The sequence below is a fragment of the Gallus gallus genome, chromosome 2 (assembly GCF_016699485.2).
Source record: "Gallus gallus isolate bGalGal1 chromosome 2, bGalGal1.mat.broiler.GRCg7b, whole genome shotgun sequence".
NCBI classification, from domain to species: domain Eukaryota; kingdom Metazoa; phylum Chordata; class Aves; order Galliformes; family Phasianidae; genus Gallus; species Gallus gallus.
The window spans coordinates 134,011,170-134,029,143 of NC_052533.1; the positions used below are offsets into that span (position 1 = coordinate 134,011,170).

Genomic DNA, 17,974 nt, shown 5'->3' on the forward strand with positions numbered 1-17,974 from the left:
CAATTTATCATGACAGTTACAGGATAAGCTGACATTTTATTTATATGGAAATTAGTCTCCAAAACAACATAAAAAAGCCATACTTTCAAAGAATATTGTGCCTTTGTTTCCCTGCTCTGCATTTATCTAAACTCGGCTTTGTGTATTAAAAGTAGTTTATTTTTTATGTATTGATGCTGCTTTGCATGCTTCCCAATCTGTTGTTATTGCACTGCAGGGAGAACTCAGCCTGATTTGCTTACTGCAATGAAATAACTGACTTCTGCCAAGACTGACACCTCCTAGGAAAGCCCTCCCATCCTCACTGAATCTTCTGGTTATTCTATTAATTTGCAGTCGTTATACTTTAGAGGATTGCAGAGCATTCCCTATTAGATCAGACCAGAGGTCCATTTAGCCTGGTGTGCTGCCCTGGACAACGGCCAGAACTAGATCCTCCGAAGAAGGTTCAGTGCCTTTGGACTGACACAGAATTGCCTACCCCTGTGAAAAATAAATCGCTGCTAATCCTCAACACTCAGACAGTGGCTTATTTTCTGAGGAGTAAGAAGGTTTATATCCTTTAATTATCTCTCATTTATGTTCTACGATTTGTTGTACATCCTCACTTCCAATAAAAGTATCCAGTGTCTATCTGAACATTATGACGATCCTGGTATCGTGTAGCTCTGCATTTACAATCTAATTATGAACTATTAAGAGCAAATATTTTCAGCATTTTGAATTTGATCCTTTCCACTAGAGTTTCCCGTCATTCTTGCACTGCAAAATGCGATTAATCAAAGGTCCTCTGGACTGTTGGTCCATCTATCACATCCCCCCTGTTCACCCTGTCCTTACGGTAAAAAAGCAATCTTTCCAAACTTTCCGGGAGGTGTGGCCATCTCAAATGTTTCAATCTCTTTTCAGCCTGAGTAAACACGATGTTCTTTTTAATCCAAACGTCCTTTGAAGACAATGGGAGCTTAGGGTTTGCAAATGACTCAGAACTGAACCGAGTTGAGTGTGTTGGCAGAAGCAAGCACAGTGCTACACCAGGTGAGGAATGAAGGCGACCTGGCTCCCAGGCAGGAGCAACCAGGTATAGCTACAAGTGATTCATTCCTTCTTTTGCATTAGACATACAAGGGGTTGATCCTCTTTTCCTTGACATTAATGGTAAAAGCCTCACTGACTTTGAGAGAAGCATCAACAAGAATCACGGCTCCTTTCTCTGCTAGGTGAGGCTCGTTATATGCAACAAAGAAGACATCCAAGTTCTTCAGCCCAAAACTTCAGTCAAATTGAACCAAAAATTATTTAGGAGATGAAACAGAGAAAGAGTATGGTTTTGGCTACCATTCCAGAGAAGTTCAGATCATTTTCTTTACACGTAGAGGCAGAAAAACAGAAAGATAAAACAAAACAAACAACAAAAAACCAACAAACCACACTGAAACAGAGTTGAAATTTCAGCTATATCAAAACTACGAAGTGAGAAGAGCACAACCTGGACCTGAAACAGCAATGCGAGATCATCACCGGAGAGGGCATTATTGCAGTACTTTTCCAGCCAGACTAGAACTAAGATGAACATGAGTTTGCAAAAATGTCTTTTTTTTTTTTTTTTTTTTAAGAAAAAAATTGGCAACAGTTTCCAGACACAAGTTATATAGGTAAGACAGGGCAACCGAGGGCAAAAGGAGTTGAGCCCATGTACATCAAAGCAGACTTTGGCTTCGGGTACCTATCCAAGCCAAGCCTTCAAAGGTTCTGATGTTCCCCTATTGTTTAGTTTGAATCGTGTCTAAGCTTGCTCAGGAGAACCCACATTCAGAAGTATGGAAGAAGGGAAAAAGAACACGCATTTTCCAAACAGCGATTTCAAAACAAAGCTAAAAAATGTAAATCTACATGCTGCAGGGTAATACAGGTAAGCGTGGCTAGCTATTGTTGCTCCATGCTTTTCAATTTCCATATATTAGCATTCATTGCTGACATTATTAAATCCGAAGTTATTTGGATGCTTTGATCAGCAAATTGAATCTTGAGTCTATATACGATGTACCTATATTCACGTAAAGTTTACAAAACTGTTGGATTTCCCTATTCTAACGCTTCCCCCCACATGCTGTGAGTTTCCATATATCCCACAGCTATACATTCCAAACACAGACTATTTTATTTAGTAATATATTCAAGAATTTAGATAAAAGGAAAAGCGATGGAAAATGTTTGGCAATCTCTATATAAACAGTTTTTATACATTTGGGTTGAATCATCCAGTAAACTCTCATCCTGATATTCCTATGACAGATAGAACTTTCATCACCAATACGCCCTCTTGACTTGGAGGTCATAATACAGGGGAATTTGTACTACATCTCCGATACTTTCTACGTCTATCACAAAAATTAACATCACATTAAATTTAAGCAAGTCAGATTTTGGCACCGGTTTTGCACTCGGCACAAGTAACCCCACTCTCCATTGTGAATGGGGGAGAAACAACAGCAGTGGCAACCACAACAAAAGAGTGGATTGTGTGTTCTCCACACAAAACAGAAAGCTGTGCCTATTCAAGAAATCTTGGCCACTTGTCAGAAATCAGAGAACTGACGCTGGAGCCCAGCAGCAGCTCCAGCCAAAGCAGTGGTGAATTACCTTGCCTCTGGAAGCATCCCCGTTACCTAGGAAAGGAACTCTGTTGCAGTACAGATCATATGGACCCCACGCTAATTCAGAAACACTTTCTTAAAACAAAGTAAAACACAAAAACAACCAGAGCAACTGAAAATGGATTCACTGTGAGTACAGCGTCTATTGTTTGTCCCTTTCATCTATTATTTATATTTCTTTTTAAGTTGAGGAATGAAGTAAAATGCCGACAAGAAAGCTACTCTTGCAACTTATCCATCATAATGTTCTGTTACGAACGTGCTTTAAAACCAAGAAACATTTTTCAAATGGCCCTAAGAATCAAATACAGCATGTTCACTACAGAACAAGAATTCTAGTTTACTAATTCATTCTGGTGGGAGAGAGGAAAGGAGGGTACAGAGCAAGGAGACTCCTGGAGCTCCGCTGTGGGCCGCGTGCGCTGACATTCCTTTACAGATGGCAAGGGGTGCCAATTTCAGCTGCTGACTGCTGGATGAATACATATAGTAAATAGTATAGAGCAAATCATGCTCTTCTTGAATCAGTTTTTGACCAACTCTCACATAAACGTTCCATGGGAAAATCTCATAATGCCTGCATAAGTGATTTTATGAATCTAGCTTTCAGCTTTTGATAGGAGATTTCTTACCCTACTGGCTTTCATTCTTTATTGCGTGGTGGGCTAGTGCCAAAAGCCTTCACATTAGCCTCGACCATACAGACATCGGAAATTTAATTTAAACCTTGGTGATCTGCCAGGATAATAAAACACATACAGAAAAGATTCAAAAATTGATTTTTTTTTCTGAGAGTTAAATACATAATTTCCACAAACACAAGGACAACACAGGTTGAGGAATCTACACGCTGCAACATACGGAACAGACACAAGAACTATAGATAGGAATTCGAATAGAGTCTGTAGCCCGAAGAGAACGCACAAAAGTGGACAGTTGTTTTCCCACTTAAATTATGTTTTAAAATTCTCTAGACACTAACTGCAACTCTTTTTCATCCATTTTTAAGTTTCCTTAAAAACAGATCTAGAATTAATCTTAAAAAAAAAAAAAAAAAAAAAAAGTTAATAAAGGTACAACTACAGACTTCCGTTCTCAACCCCCCCCCCCCACAAGCGACCCTTACCGCTCCACTCCTGTCTTCCTCCTCCACTGCCTTCTTGCCACCTCAATCCCCAATCCAACACCTCACCAGTTTTAAGAAACATCCAGCAGCGATGTCAGGCTTATTTGCTGTGTTGGGATATATCCCACAAAAAATGGAAAGCTTTTGTCCTGTTTTCACTCATGAAGAAAGCAACTTATTAAAGCAACTTCTGGGTTCACTGGCATCTTTCAGTCTAGAAAAAGTCCCAAAATTATTTGCAGAGGCTACAACAGCACCTTCTTTGAAGTAATGTTGCAACTTGTGCTAAGGAATTTGGGATGTACCTGAGATCTGAAGGTGCGGGCTACAAATTAACACAGCCAATTAGGTGGAGAGGCTGAGAGTCCAACACAGATGGGGCAAGATAACCACAACTGAGTGAAAGGACTGCCAAACGTAAGCCAGTTGGCTGAGCACAGACCATGTCATCTTGCTCAGCGAGCTGCTGCCCAATCAATAATGTGTTGCTGTTTGCTCTCCCCATGCCAATCAATCCCAACCAGGGTTGCTTCTAATTTTCCAATCTAGGAATAGCTTCAGAACATCCACAACTGTTATTTAAAACAACCCAAGAGATAAATGTTTCAGCCACGCATCAGTGCGCAGATTCTTCCCAAAATGGGACTAGTCAAGAGTAAATAATTACTCCTGCAACAGTTTGATCTGATAAACCGCAAGACATAAGCCTGCAGAAGTGATCTTTGTACCATTAGCAATCAGGAGGGAATCCAGCTCCTAAAATTACTTGATTAACTGATATGGGACCTAAAACTGTGATATTTCTGTAGAGAATATCTCACAATAGTTATAGCCATTTTGGGGGCAATCAGCATCAGCTATAAATTTCTTATCCCTGGAAATCTGGTACAACTGGATTTATGCTACAAAGATGCCTTGCTTTACAAGAAGACAGAGATGAAATCAGAGCCAAATTACATTTATGCATCTCCTAAACAATTCTTTTGTTAGCAGAATGTATTGAAAGAATACATGAGAGGAATTAGAAATGATCTTCATAACTTCTCCGTGGCTTCTCTTCTTGTGAGTAATGAGAACAGCCCAAGATCACACAGATAAAAATCTTACTGTAAGACAGCATTCGCATAACCATTTGTATGTAGATAGTAAGATGAGTGTACATATGCATAAAGTACAGACATTACAACAAACAAAGTCACATATGTGTTAGGTAGCTAACATTTGGGTCTTCTTCAGCATCAGAATCTTCTGGCCGAACCAAGCATGGGATTTGAGTCTTATTTTTATTTTAAATAACCTTTTACATTATTGAATCCCACAGCATCTTGACAGAACTGACCCATCAATAATAAAAATAGTTACTCCTTATGACTCTCAGATCTAAAACATCTGATTTCCCACCCAATCACATGTCCAGATTGTTGCAGCTCTGGACCTTCTACGAACCTGAAGCACGCTGTCCAGCACTATGAACACAGGCTCCTAACATTGTCTCCACCCGCAGCAGCAGAACCTACACACTGCTCCCGTTTGCCTGCTCACCAGATGGCATGCTTGTTTCACTCCAGCCCCACAGTTCAGTGCAGGATGCTCCTAGCACCAGGCTAATTAAAGGCTGGACACCAACTGGCAGCCCCACTCCCCCAGTCCAGTGGTGGCTCTGCAGGACTCTCAGATGTGGCCCATGCAACACTGCCAGTGCATGGAGCAGCTGCCCACAGCTCCATGAGACTGGGCACTGGAAGAACAGGGAGCTTGGGAACTGTAAAGCCCAGCAGAAAAAGTGGGTCTGGTTTAGCCCGAACAAAATGTCGTCTATCTAAAACATTACCGGTAGCAGCACCGGGGTAGTAGTGCACGTCCACAGAGTGCTGTGATCTGGGCAGCATGCACACACTTGAACAGACTCTGCAATTACTGAAAATTGCCATCTCCTCTGCTTCTAACAGCTTGCCATATCAACGTCTAATGTCTCATGTTTTGATTTGATTCATGACTGTAAATCACTGACATAACATTTGGAGGATAAAACAAGGATGCATTATAGAGAAACCGTCTTCCGAAACCGCGTGAAAATATTAAATGCAGCAACAAAAACATACAAAAGGTGTCCACCCAAAACTCCTGAGAAACAGCAAAGCTAGAACAGTTGGTGGAATGAAGATTACAGGCTGCAGACTCAGCAGTTCACATGTCCTGAGAATTGCACAGGCAGACTTGAGACTTCTTTGGATTTAGAGATTTTTTTTCCCTGTAAAGGGAGGAGTGGGGAATAGAAACAAGAGGAACATTGTCACATGTGATGCTGCCGCTCACAGCTGCTCTAAGAGGACACCATCTTTTCCTTCTGCTACAGCAAGAGTACACAAAGTCTAGGAGTTTTGTCCATGTACATTTAATTGTACTTGCTGATAAAAATCTTAATGTCATAAGGCATTAACCTTTACACCAGTAACCAGCTGCTAATCGCTTCCTGCAGATCTCCACATTTTATCCTGAATTCACAGCCCCACAAGTCAATTTCATTAGGGCAAAAAGGCAGTATGTCTTAGGCTGACCTGGAGCTGGAAAGCAAATCCACCGCTGAGATTCAAGAAGTGAGGAAATGTCGATGGTTTAGGCATCATGATGAGGCAAAAAGATGACCACTGTACAAGCCCACACTGCCAGAACAGCGCTGTGCAACATGGAAATGAGAAGCCCACAAGAAAGCACCAGACAGGGATTTCTTTTTAGTGTTGGGTGAACTGCTTCCTTTAATTATGAATATACAGAGGTGAAAGTGAAAAAAAATTATTAAAATGCACTGATGGAAACTGAATTCTCAAAGGAATGTTCAGGAGATTAATCAACAGCGTCTATCGGCTCATACCGCAGTACCGCGCCCCTGCAGCAGACGGGCTGGCATTTACTTGCTTGGCTCTACAAGAAAACCCAAAATCAGCTCGTGGCTACATCTGAATTGTGGGACACTGAACACCTTCATAGCTCCCAGAAAATCAGGCTTGGCACCACTCCCCCACATGCTTTGGGCTCCATCAGCAGAAACCCAAGTGAAAGGCAGAAGGGAAGCACAGCACGCGCAGCCAGCGGGACTTGGTGAAAAAGAGAGACAACAACAGCTCCTCGTCAACCTCTGCTTTCTACAAGCAATACACAGGGAGAGACTGCATATTTCTTTCCTTTCTGCCCTGGTTTAAAGCCATTTTTTCATTTTTCTTTTTCTTTTTTTTTTTTTTCCCTTAAATAAAATAGTAAATTATTGGAAGAGAGGAAGTCCTTGTGAGATAGGCAGCCAAGGGCTGGGAAATGTCTCTAACCATCGTTTCCTTTCTGACCTCAGCAAAACAGCATCGTATGCTAACAGCTCCCATTCCAAAACAGCCATATTGTGGCTGTCTTTACACTGCTTTTCTCATGCTCATCAAGAAGTGAGGCTGGTCCTGAGGCCAAATGACAGGGCAGAGACTGAAACTCAACTACTTCATTCTCACGTCTTCCCTTTGAACTGGTCCATCAGGGCCTAACGCCTCACATCAGACAGCTGTATCCCAGATGATTTAATGAGAGAAATACTCGAGTGAGTTTATACAGAAGGTACTAAGGAAACTAGATGATATTGGTGGTATCTTCAACCAACGCAAGTATTAAGATAACACACAAAACGATTGAAAGTTGTGTTATAAGTTGTGATGAAAAGTATTAAGAACAAGTGCATGCTCTGGAATAAGAATCTCTGCAACTTTTATTAACTTAAATGACTTAAGAAAGAAAAAGAATTGATCACAATTATAAGCCACTTAAAAACACACTTCATAAGACATTAAATATACCAAGCGTTTCAGCAGGAACAGGTATATCACTGTATATATCACAGATGACACTGAATTAAGAAAACTATTCATGATGTTTAATAAAAGATTAATTTTAACTGGGATTAATGAAGACACAGAAGATAGGACACTCTACAAGTATCTAAAGTGTAGCTCATTTAGACCAGCAACAAAATTGCTAGCAGCAGGTTAATATTAGGGAGGGAAAAGCTTTGGATCATGTTGGCATAAGAACAAATAGACTAACCATGATTAATTTTGGGCTGAAAATGAGAAGCAAGAGCTTTAACTGACAAAGCAGTAAGGCTATGAAACATCCTTCCACCAGACGCAGTCATGGCAAAAAAAAAAAAAAAAAAAAACCTATCTAATTTTAGGATAAAGGTGGGTCACTTTATAAAAGGGATTACATAGCATGCTTGATGTTCAAAGAGCTATCCACTGCTAAGAATTTCCACAGTACTTCAGCACAGCGTACACAAATCCACTTTTTCACAGTATGCACAGTATTACCACTCTTCCTTAAAAAAAAAAAAAAAAAAGCACATGCCAAGGGCACTGTTTTCTTGAAAGCAGATGGGGAAAAGGTTATTCTTTTTCTCCATTTTACTTTTTTAAAACGTATTTATTTTCAAGGTGACTCTCTGCATTTTCCTTAAAATAAACAGTCTTAGAATGACAGTAACTCCCATCTCCAGGGAAGATACGAGATAATAAAATATTCTCTCTCTATATATATACCTATAGAGAGAGAGAGAGAGATGAAAATATGTATATAATACAAAATGAATACTGTTTGTTACTTTGGCAGAAAGAATAAACTGCAACATTACCGATTATCAAGGCCTGTCAAAAAGAAGACACTTCCTTACTTATTATCTAACTGTCTTACCAGTCACTGATACGTGTGATTGTGCCACACTCCACAACGAGTATCAGGCAATGTGTATCTCTTTTTGTAACGCAGAAGCTTTTCAGTCATCAGGAAGGCAACTCCTGAGTCTTCTACATAGGTACACAAATGATCTACCATAAATTGAAGTAACTCAGGGCTCCCCGCACTGTTCTGCCACTACAGCCTAATGACAGCCACATTTAGCAGTGGAGAAAAAGTAAAACAACACAAAGTTATGTTCAGTAAACTGTGTACAAAGACTGAGTGGGACAGAGATCTACAGACACAATACATCTGGAGAGAGCTCGGGCAGTTTCTGACTACACCCTCATTCCAAAAACCACCAAAAGTAAAGACTGTGGTCACTAAAGGTGATAATTTTTGTTTTTTTCCCTTCCTTTTCTGTAGGATAAAATAAAATTCTGAATGTCAGTTTTCAACTGAAATTAATCTATTTGGATGGGACCAGAGAGATACAAGATGATGTCTGTTTCTTTTCCAGCTGAAGCCAACACAAGCTTTTCCTCCCACTTTTCTGCCCATCACCTTGCTCATTCTTTGAGCTATCCCATCTTTCTAACTTGTTTTAACACCTCTTTTTTTCCACAGAATCCACCATAGAAAAACAAAGATGGCAACAGATGGCTAAACAGAAAAGCCTTCTGTGGTCATACTGACCAACACAATCCTTTCAGTTCCTAAAAAGCACTTTATGGGCTTCATTTGGGCCTCACCAACCTTCACACATTGTTTTGCTTTAGCAAACACCATGCCATTTGCTGTCTTTTTTTTTTTTTCTCCACAACAGCATGACATACCAGTATTTTTTTTTTTTCCTGCAACAGTGAAAACCGTTTAGATATGCACTTATTCATGATCCATATTCTTTGCTATACCCACTGCTTTGTGATAAGCCCTGTTTTGGCATGCCCTTCTGTCTGATATAACACAAAGATACATATTTTTTTCCTTTGGTAACACGCAGGGTTTTCGATTCCCAGAGATGTGGATAACAGAAGCTGCCCTCTCTTCTCCTCTGGAGTGTTCTCCAGCACATTTTCAGCCTAGCTCTGTTCCATCACCTGCCGATGGAAATGCTGCAACCCTCCCTGCCAGGGCTGGAACCATACCTGGGCAGATGGGGTGAATTAGTGCGAGTCCCACAGAAATCTCAACATCGCACACCTGAAGAAACTCACAGCAGAGCCCAATCTGTCCATGCTCTCCTCCTCAGCCCACAGATGCCCCACACTTCACCATGCTGAAGCTCCTCACCAGAAGCTTTTCTACCCAAGCACCAGAGAGCTGCCTTCCCACACAACGAGGCTCCTGCTGGTCTGCAGCGCTTATCAGAGCAGGGGGAGAAAGTCAAGTGGAGAGGTAAGCCATCAGAGATAGTCTGAGTGAATGAAAGTAAGCTGTACATAAAGGAAGGAGGGGTTACAAAGACTTGGCAGGGGAAAAAAAAAATCATCAGAAAACAATCTCTATCTGCCAGGAAATTGAAGTGCTGCCTTCAGAAAAGTGAAATCATTACTGCAAGCAAACTGATTCATTAAATAACATGCAAGGTAGGATTATAATGCCTTCCTTGTCATTAAAATGCTTTGAAACTATACTTCTATAAGATATGCTAATGATATTCAGCTTTTGTATTACACAGCAAAAGCTACACTGGGTGGAATTTGGTGCGCTGTGTTACACAGGAGTTCAGACAAGAAAAGTTGTTATTAGTTCACAGTGACTACAAACATCTTTAAAATGCACACAAAAACTGCCATCCCATACAGAAACCAGAGACAGAGGTGCTGAACCAGTCCACACCCAGCTCTGCACTCCCACCAGGACACCTCGTCCAGGCAGGATACCAACAACAAAAACACCAACAGAAGTTATCTACGGTTTATGTCTAACTTTCTACCAAGTAGTTTGAGTGTTTTATTTCAATTAAATTAAGTCCTAGTGTACTTGGCCGATTTACCTAGGTCCTTAATTAAAATAACAAAAGGTAGGCTCCAAAACCCAGTGCAATTGCTGCAACCAAATTTCCATACGATGCATCAGCTTCACTGTCACAGTAACTAACGTGGTGCATTTTTTTACCTGGTCCTCTACGTAAGCTGACAGAAGTCACTCTATCATACAGAGACCTAATACTATTTTTATTGCTTATCTCTTTTGACCTAAGTTGCATCAGTAAGTCATCTCCCTCCATCAACTTGACAAGCTCCTTTTTTGGTACTGACCTTAAAAGGACACAGCTGTGACAACTTTCTTTTTCTTTCTCTTAATAGTTCTCAGCTGAACATTTGCTCTCAGTAGTCCAGGGTCTTCATTTGGCACTGCTTTAGCCCTGAGGCCTGTTCAGACCAAGCATAGCTTGGTAATTCCATCTGATAGTATCTTACAGCCATTACTGCAACAGGCACTGAGGAAGTCAGAGGCAGATTTTATTCGGACAAAAACCACAATTAATAATTACAAGAGGTCTTAAGATTTGGTCTTATTTTCTTAACGCTCTCTAATTAATGAATGTGTTCATCTCAAAACACACATCCTTATTTCCATGGCCTTTGCTCAAGATATTAACAACTCCAGGCCGGCATTCCCGCTGGCATTTTCACTTATTACAAAAATCATTTTGTCTGACTCTCCGCAGGTCTCAGAATTGAAAGATCAGGATTTAAAACCCGCTCGGGATTTCAGAATGAAGAAGGAACAAGATATGATACTACCAACTTTTCTTAAAGCCATACCTCAGCTAGGGCACAAAAAGGAACAGGTACACGGTATATTTTAAACTCACTGCACTATCTGCACTGATGGTTATTTACACAGACACGGACTTTAATCACAGCAATTTACAAATCGCCAGTTTTAGTCACGATTTAAATTGGCACGCCAAAGACTTCAACATACACAAAACAATGAGGTTAAAAGAATTATTTATGTTTTCACTGTGATTCTGAAAAGTGACAACCCAGGCAATAATCACTATAAGATGTCAGCTGCAACTAAATGAAGTTGTTCTATCAAGGGAAGGAGTCTTCCTTTGGATAGTAACTTGTGTACATTGAACCTGTATGCACTTAATTAAGCAGTTATACAGCACAATCTTTTGTGTTTACACATTTTTAAGTGGATATATATTACAGATTTTGTTCCATATTTTGTATTTACTAGATAATAAGTTGTTTTGGGGGGTTATTTTTAGGGTTTATGAAAGCTGGAATTAAATTATAAACCATTAAGAATCTCTTTAAAGTATTGCTCATCAGTCCAATGATGCCCAAGGTATGCAAGTAAGAAAAAAGCAAGACGTTTACAAAACCTGCTTTGCATCTAAAACTCATTTAAACAAAGAATTACACATGTGATTTGTTCACTGTACGATTGTTCATCCAATTGTTTTGGTTTATCACATATTTTAGAAGCAACAGATTTCATCATCTCATGCTTTCTTTTCATCCCCAGAGTGGAAAAGGAAAATGAGCTTTCTTTTTCCTTTCTATTTTTTCCCTCCCAGTTCCTGGTAACCTCCGTTTTGAAAATCAGCATCACTGAGCAGAACGTAACACGGAGAGAACAGTGTCCCTGCACCAGCAGAGGAAGCCTCTGGCAAGAAAACAGCGTAATCACTTCCACAGGTTGGTTCCAGGTGTTAGCGAGCCATTTCCACCACAACTGTGGTGTGACTTTACTTAAAACTTTGGCAGCAAATAGGTAAATAATAATCAAACACTACATGGAGCCAAGCAGACTTAGATCTTGGCAGGGAATAAAATCTGAAAGTTTTATTTTTAAAAAGTAAATATTTAAAAGTATTCTCAAATACAGGTTTTTCTATATTTAAAAGGTATTTCTGGTTGCTTAGGTTTGTTTCTTAAGCATTAATTACTGTATACCTTTGTTATTCATATTAGACTGTTTAGGAGTCCAGTTACTGTTTTAATATATACTGCAGTAGTCTCATCTAACATCTTTTGGGATAGAAAATATGCTTTAATATGCTATGCATTAAAAATCAAACCACATACATGATGCTACCAGTTTCGCTACGCTCCTGCAAGTATCTGCAGCATCAGACTATTATGTATGATGATCACAGAAGAGAAAAACCTAACTGGCAGAAGTCTCTATGGGCTTAAACCAGAACAAAAAAAGTGTACTTAATTTATGAGCTGAAGGTCTGTCTGCAGTTTGGCACAAACAGCACACTGTACCATGTAATTTCATAAAAATCAAATAACTTTGCAAATCATTTCAGAAATTTCCTTTCTCATTGGTTTTAGCTGTGTCTGAAAGGAGAGCAGAAAAATTACAGCATGAAATGAAAGCAAAATGAAATGATTCAGGGCCATAATTCTCTTGAATGAACGTTCCTGAATTTTTGGATCGGGGACGACTGACAAACTTCAAACCTAAGGGGGAACCACTGTGCCGCTTTCACATCAAACTTTTTAATTAAAAGCCCTAACTGGATGATATGATATGGCAGATCGGTATCACACTGTGATTATGTGTCTGCAGACCACAATTTGGAAATAAATAGAGGATTAATTTCTTTAAGGGAAGGCTCGTTTCTGGGCTTCTTGGAATACCCACTCAGTACACTGAGATATCACAAAGTATCCTATAATTCAAACGTATTAGGAACTCCTTTCTATGAGCTTTTAGTAGTACAAGTAAGAAATACCAGTGTAGAACAGCATTATTTTCTCAAAGCACTGCTGCTCACAGATGATTCTACACGATGAAATAATGGATTTTATCCTGGTATTTCCCTCCCAATCTGTTTGGTTTTTTGTTGTTGTTGTTTTCTTTTTCCAAGCAAACCGACCAGACTCACATCCTCCTCATTACAGAAGTACACTAAAGCGAGGTCAACAGAAGCCATTTCCAAAGGTGTCCTGAAAACATCAGCGTAGGAAAACGATAAGCTGTGCTTGCTTCAGGTCAGGGAGAATGCAGAGGAGAACTTTGCTTTGTACCTTAATTTATATATACAGAGAGAGAGAGCAAGGAATTGAGAAGAAAAAGGCGAAGAAAAAAAGGCTGTAATCACACTAAATGCTTCATCTAAGTTTGGTTAAAAAAAAAATTGAAGAAGACTAGTCCTGACACAGCAGAGGGCCAACAGCGAGACTGTGCCGTCCCCAGCACTTGAGTGACAGGCGGGGGCAGAGGAGTCGTTAATCAGGCTGCCCGGGAGCCGGGTAGAGCGAGGGAGCAACTGCTTTCCGCACCGCTTCCTGCGATAAGGCGCCAGCGCCGGCCGCCGGCCGCGCACGCACGGCGGAAGCGGAGCCGCGGAGGCAGCGCCCGGCGCGGCGTGCGAACCACAACGCGATCCGCGGCTCCGCAGCCCCGCGGCGCGCACAGGCACGTGCGCACGGATCCCTTCAGCTCTCGCGCAGCGCCGGCACGGGGAGCCGAGATCAGGCGGGGAAGGGGCAAAACGCCCCCAGGAAGAGCGCAGCCGACGCGGATGCGCGCTGCTCCTTCCTGACACGGCCCCGGCACCTCCACGCCGAACAAAGGCACCGCCTCGGTGCGGCCGCACAACGGTTTGGTTCGGTTTGGTTTTAAGGACTATCCCGGCAAAACTTTGCTCAAAGTCTTCCGTACAACGTGCCCCCTCCCCGCCCCCTTCCCAAGGCAACACGAACTCTCGCACGGAACTCTGCAGACGGGAGGGAGCGGGCGCACGAAGGCCAGCAGCCCCCCGCCCCCCACCGCTTCCCCTGCACGCACCGTGCAACGCGAGTCTGCGGATCCCAGCCTCTCCTCTGTCACAGAGCCAAGTGCGGGCAATTACTTACACTTATGTAGACTTCTATAAGAGATAACAGTTATCTCTATTGAAAAAGCACAAGCTGCGTTGTTTTGCCTCTTTTTTTTTTCCCCTCATTACCAAGCCGGTTAGAACGCGGGCTTTCTGCGAGGGGCACAGATTCGCCCCATCCTCTGCAGCACCTCCTCGCCCCGCTGATGGGCGCAGAGTCCCGAAGGCCGGGCAGAGCTCTCACCTGCTGCGGGCGGCCGCTCGCTGCCACGGCCGGACCCGAGCCAGAGCCCGCCGGGTCCCACTCGGAGGGCCCGGGGGAGGGAGCGGAGGGCGAAGGCGGAGCGCTCTCCGCGGCGCCGCTGAGGCCCGGCGGTGCCCCCGGGCAGCCCCGAACCCGGGTCCCGGTGCCGCGGGCCCCGCGGCCTGCACCGGCCCCGCCGCCGAGATAAAGGCGACGAGCGACCTCCACATTCTTAATGCAAATGAGATGCAGCCCTCGGGCGCTCAGCAAATTGCCGATGCGTTGGGGATGCCCCTGCTCTTACAGCTCTGTTTCCACACGTGCTGAAAGCTGATGAGGGCTGCTCCCGTTTTTCTTCCCGCCGCGGCGGGCACGGTGTGGCGTACAGCACCCTTAGGTCGGCACCGTGGTCAGTTCGCTTCCACTGAGCCTAAACCTGACGGAGCCAACTTCTATTCCCGACGGTAGGCATCTCTGGGCCAGCAGCTCCCATTCAGAACGTATGGAGCCACCGGCTCTGCTCTCGCTTTTTAACCAAAACGATCCGTTCTCACACATCTGGGACAGGATTTCTGCTCAGAAGACCCACCTGTCTTTGCAAAACAAGGACATTTCACATGCTGCATAAACATTACGTGATAGCAAATGACAGAGGGCTCCTATTGTCTCAGCATGAACTCACGCGTGTTTAAAGCAGACATTAAAAACATGATTCACCATAATAGCATCACCCAAACAACTATTTAAAGCAATCCAAAATACAACATTTGGGGGTGGGGAGGTGAGCATACAATCCAGCTACCCCTCCCCACCTCACAAAAAAGACACAAACTCCAATAACAGCAACGACTACTACCTTTCTACTTTCTGCAGGAGCACAGCAGGGTTTTAACAACAGCACGTCTCGCTTTCAGTTTCACTCACCACTGAACGAGTCAGCATTGAGGACTGCGTTAAAGAGGTGCGGGTCATTGCTTAGGAGTTACAGAAAGTACATCGGCACATTAAAGACAGAAGGAAAAAGAACAGTATCATAGTCTATAAGGGGAACAGTGGCTAAAGCAAAAGGTATGACTCTAATAAACTGCTCAACAAATCTTTTCCTCCCCAAATGCACGTGCATACATTGCAAGAGGAGCTCTGAATACTTACTAAAGTTACGAAGAGGAGCAAATGGTTATCTGTTGCGTGACTTACAAAGCCAGAAGAAAAAGAAGCAACTTTTTCATGGTAGCCTCACATCGTAGGCTACATGAGCCTCATTCACATCCTCCTCCTTTTCCTGCACTTCAGGATTCAATGTGAAGAAGACAGCCTGAGCATATTCATCTCAGAAATCCAAAACATTGCAGAGACCACACTGCAGCAACAGATGAATCTGCTTCACACGCACTGACGTACCTCCTCCACGTCTGAAGGAAACTCAAGCTCCAGTCAACCCACAAGAGACATGTTGCCTGACTGTACCTTGATGGTATTGTTTATGAAGAAGATGATTTACACACTCGTAATGATTTAAGCAGCTACTTTGCATACATTACAGAGAACCTGGAACATGTGACCTGCTTCACAGGGCAGATTATACCTCTGTTCTTGTTGTGTCATGTGCAACCACATTATTTAGTAGTTAAAGCCCAAGCGAGCACTCTGGTATTCCACTGCCCTTGCCATGTATGCAGCGCGAGAGTTTCGGCATGCCTCTGAAACCAAAGCTTAGCCTCCCAACTTCTAAAGATAGACAGCTAAATAAATGATATAATTGTCAAAGGGGCTCAGTCAAACCTACCACATGGCTCTGCCCGCTCCGGATTATGACGCTGCCTTGCAGTCTTTTTAGGACAGGAAATCTTTCATGGTGCTAATAAATTGGTAACAATGATCATATTCTTAGCAGCCACTCCAATACAAACTTTCATTAGCACTTACACAGCCTTTTGCAAATCACTCAGAATGTATGCATGATCATCATCAGTTAGGGGTAAACAATACAACTCTGAATCCTTTTTTTCTGATACTATTAAAAAAAAAAAAACTTTTCAGAAAAAAAAAAAATTGGAAGGAGCATTGAAAAAGCAGTTGGGCCCATAGCCTGTCAGTGCTCCATCGAAATTTTGGACTGTTTTTATTGATCTTTACACTTCTTATGCACAGCTTCATTACTGCTTTGATAATTACGAGATAATTAAATACAAGACAGAGCATGTATCATGCTGGGGAATCATTTAGTGGGTGAACTTTTGTGCTGAAAAGTGGAATTCTTTCTGTCACTCACAGAGCAGTGAGACATCAGTAATAAACAGGAGCTATTCTGGAGGTGATCCAGTGGCCCCAACAGAGCCACAAAGGGCAGCACCAATACATGAGGTTCACAGTCAAATCAAAGTCCTGCCGCAGAGGCCTCCAGACTCAGCAAACACATAAACCAAGAGCATTTTCACACACAGCTCTACCAGAACTTCAGAGTGACATAAGAGCAAGCACAGCTCTTGCCTTATACTATGCAAGGAAAAAGTCCGAGTCTGAAAAGTTCGTATTTAAGGAAAGTGAGCAAAACTGGAGGGCACAGGGGAGGCGTCTCAGCAGCACAGGGGTGAGGACACCCACACTCTGCTCACTTGCCTGATTTGCTGCGACAGAAGTTATTCAGATTCCCCGTGCCTTGGCTCACCCATCGGTACAGTGGGTGCAATGCTTCATCCTGTCCTTAAGAGGCAATTAATGTTTGTAAAACACTCTGGGAACCTTGATTAAAATGCACTGCAGCTCTGTGATAAGTATTCCCTCCTTAAGAGTGAGCAAGCCGGGTGCCGATGGCAGGCAGCACTACCTGCTGCATGGAAAAGCAAAATAATCATTCCAGAAGAGAAACAAGTGCTTGACCTATGCACACCTGTAGGCGGACCCCTCTTGGAGTATTTTCTTTTTTCTTCTTTTTGGTTGCTGGGTGTATATTGCGAAGAGGTGCAGTAAAAATGGGTAATTAAGAAGCTTTTGAAAAGCCCTGGTATTTTCAGCAGAGGATCACAGTGGGCCATCTTCAAGAACTCTGATGAAGAACTACACGTAATTAAAAATAATAATTATTTGTAATGCTCCCCAAACCCTATTTTCATTAAGGAAAAAAAAATCACTTTAAATATGAATGCTTTATGAATAAAGAAGATTTTTTTAAAAATTGATGAGCATTCATTTTCCCATAGAGTCGCATAAAGTCTGAGTAGCTCACGTAAAACAATTATCAACATTTTAAACCACATTTTCCCCTTGAAAATAAATAAAGAAATAAGCATGCCAAAATCTTTTCTGTTCATTAAGAGCCAGATCCAGCAGAAAACATCTGCAGACTTCTAGACCAAGCAAGCCCTGGAAGGCCATGGGTACTGGCTGCACCTCGTGCCAACCCCAAAAATTTGGCTGGGTCAGAAAGATTTAAA

The 17,974-nt window shown here is 42.2% G+C and overlaps 1 protein-coding gene across 16 annotated transcripts in view; it reads right to left on the reverse strand.

The window, feature by feature from the left end:
* The window catches only part of TRPS1 (transcriptional repressor GATA binding 1), a 210,739-nt gene that overhangs the window by 177,722 nt on the left and 15,043 nt on the right, over positions 1-17,974 (reverse strand). For 2 of the 16 annotated variants that reach the window (XM_015283048.4, XM_015283039.4), the window contains exon 1: positions 15,693-15,931. The exons of 10 other annotated variants lie outside the window; for them this stretch is intronic. The gene's annotated coding sequence lies outside the window, so the exon portion shown is untranslated. Of the gene's footprint in view, positions 1-3,783; positions 6,316-14,540; positions 14,613-14,844; positions 15,469-15,692; positions 15,932-17,974 lie in introns of those variants that run through there. 4 more of the 16 variants (XM_046931710.1, XM_015283041.4, XM_015283044.4 and 1 more) reach the window with 3 other exon arrangements.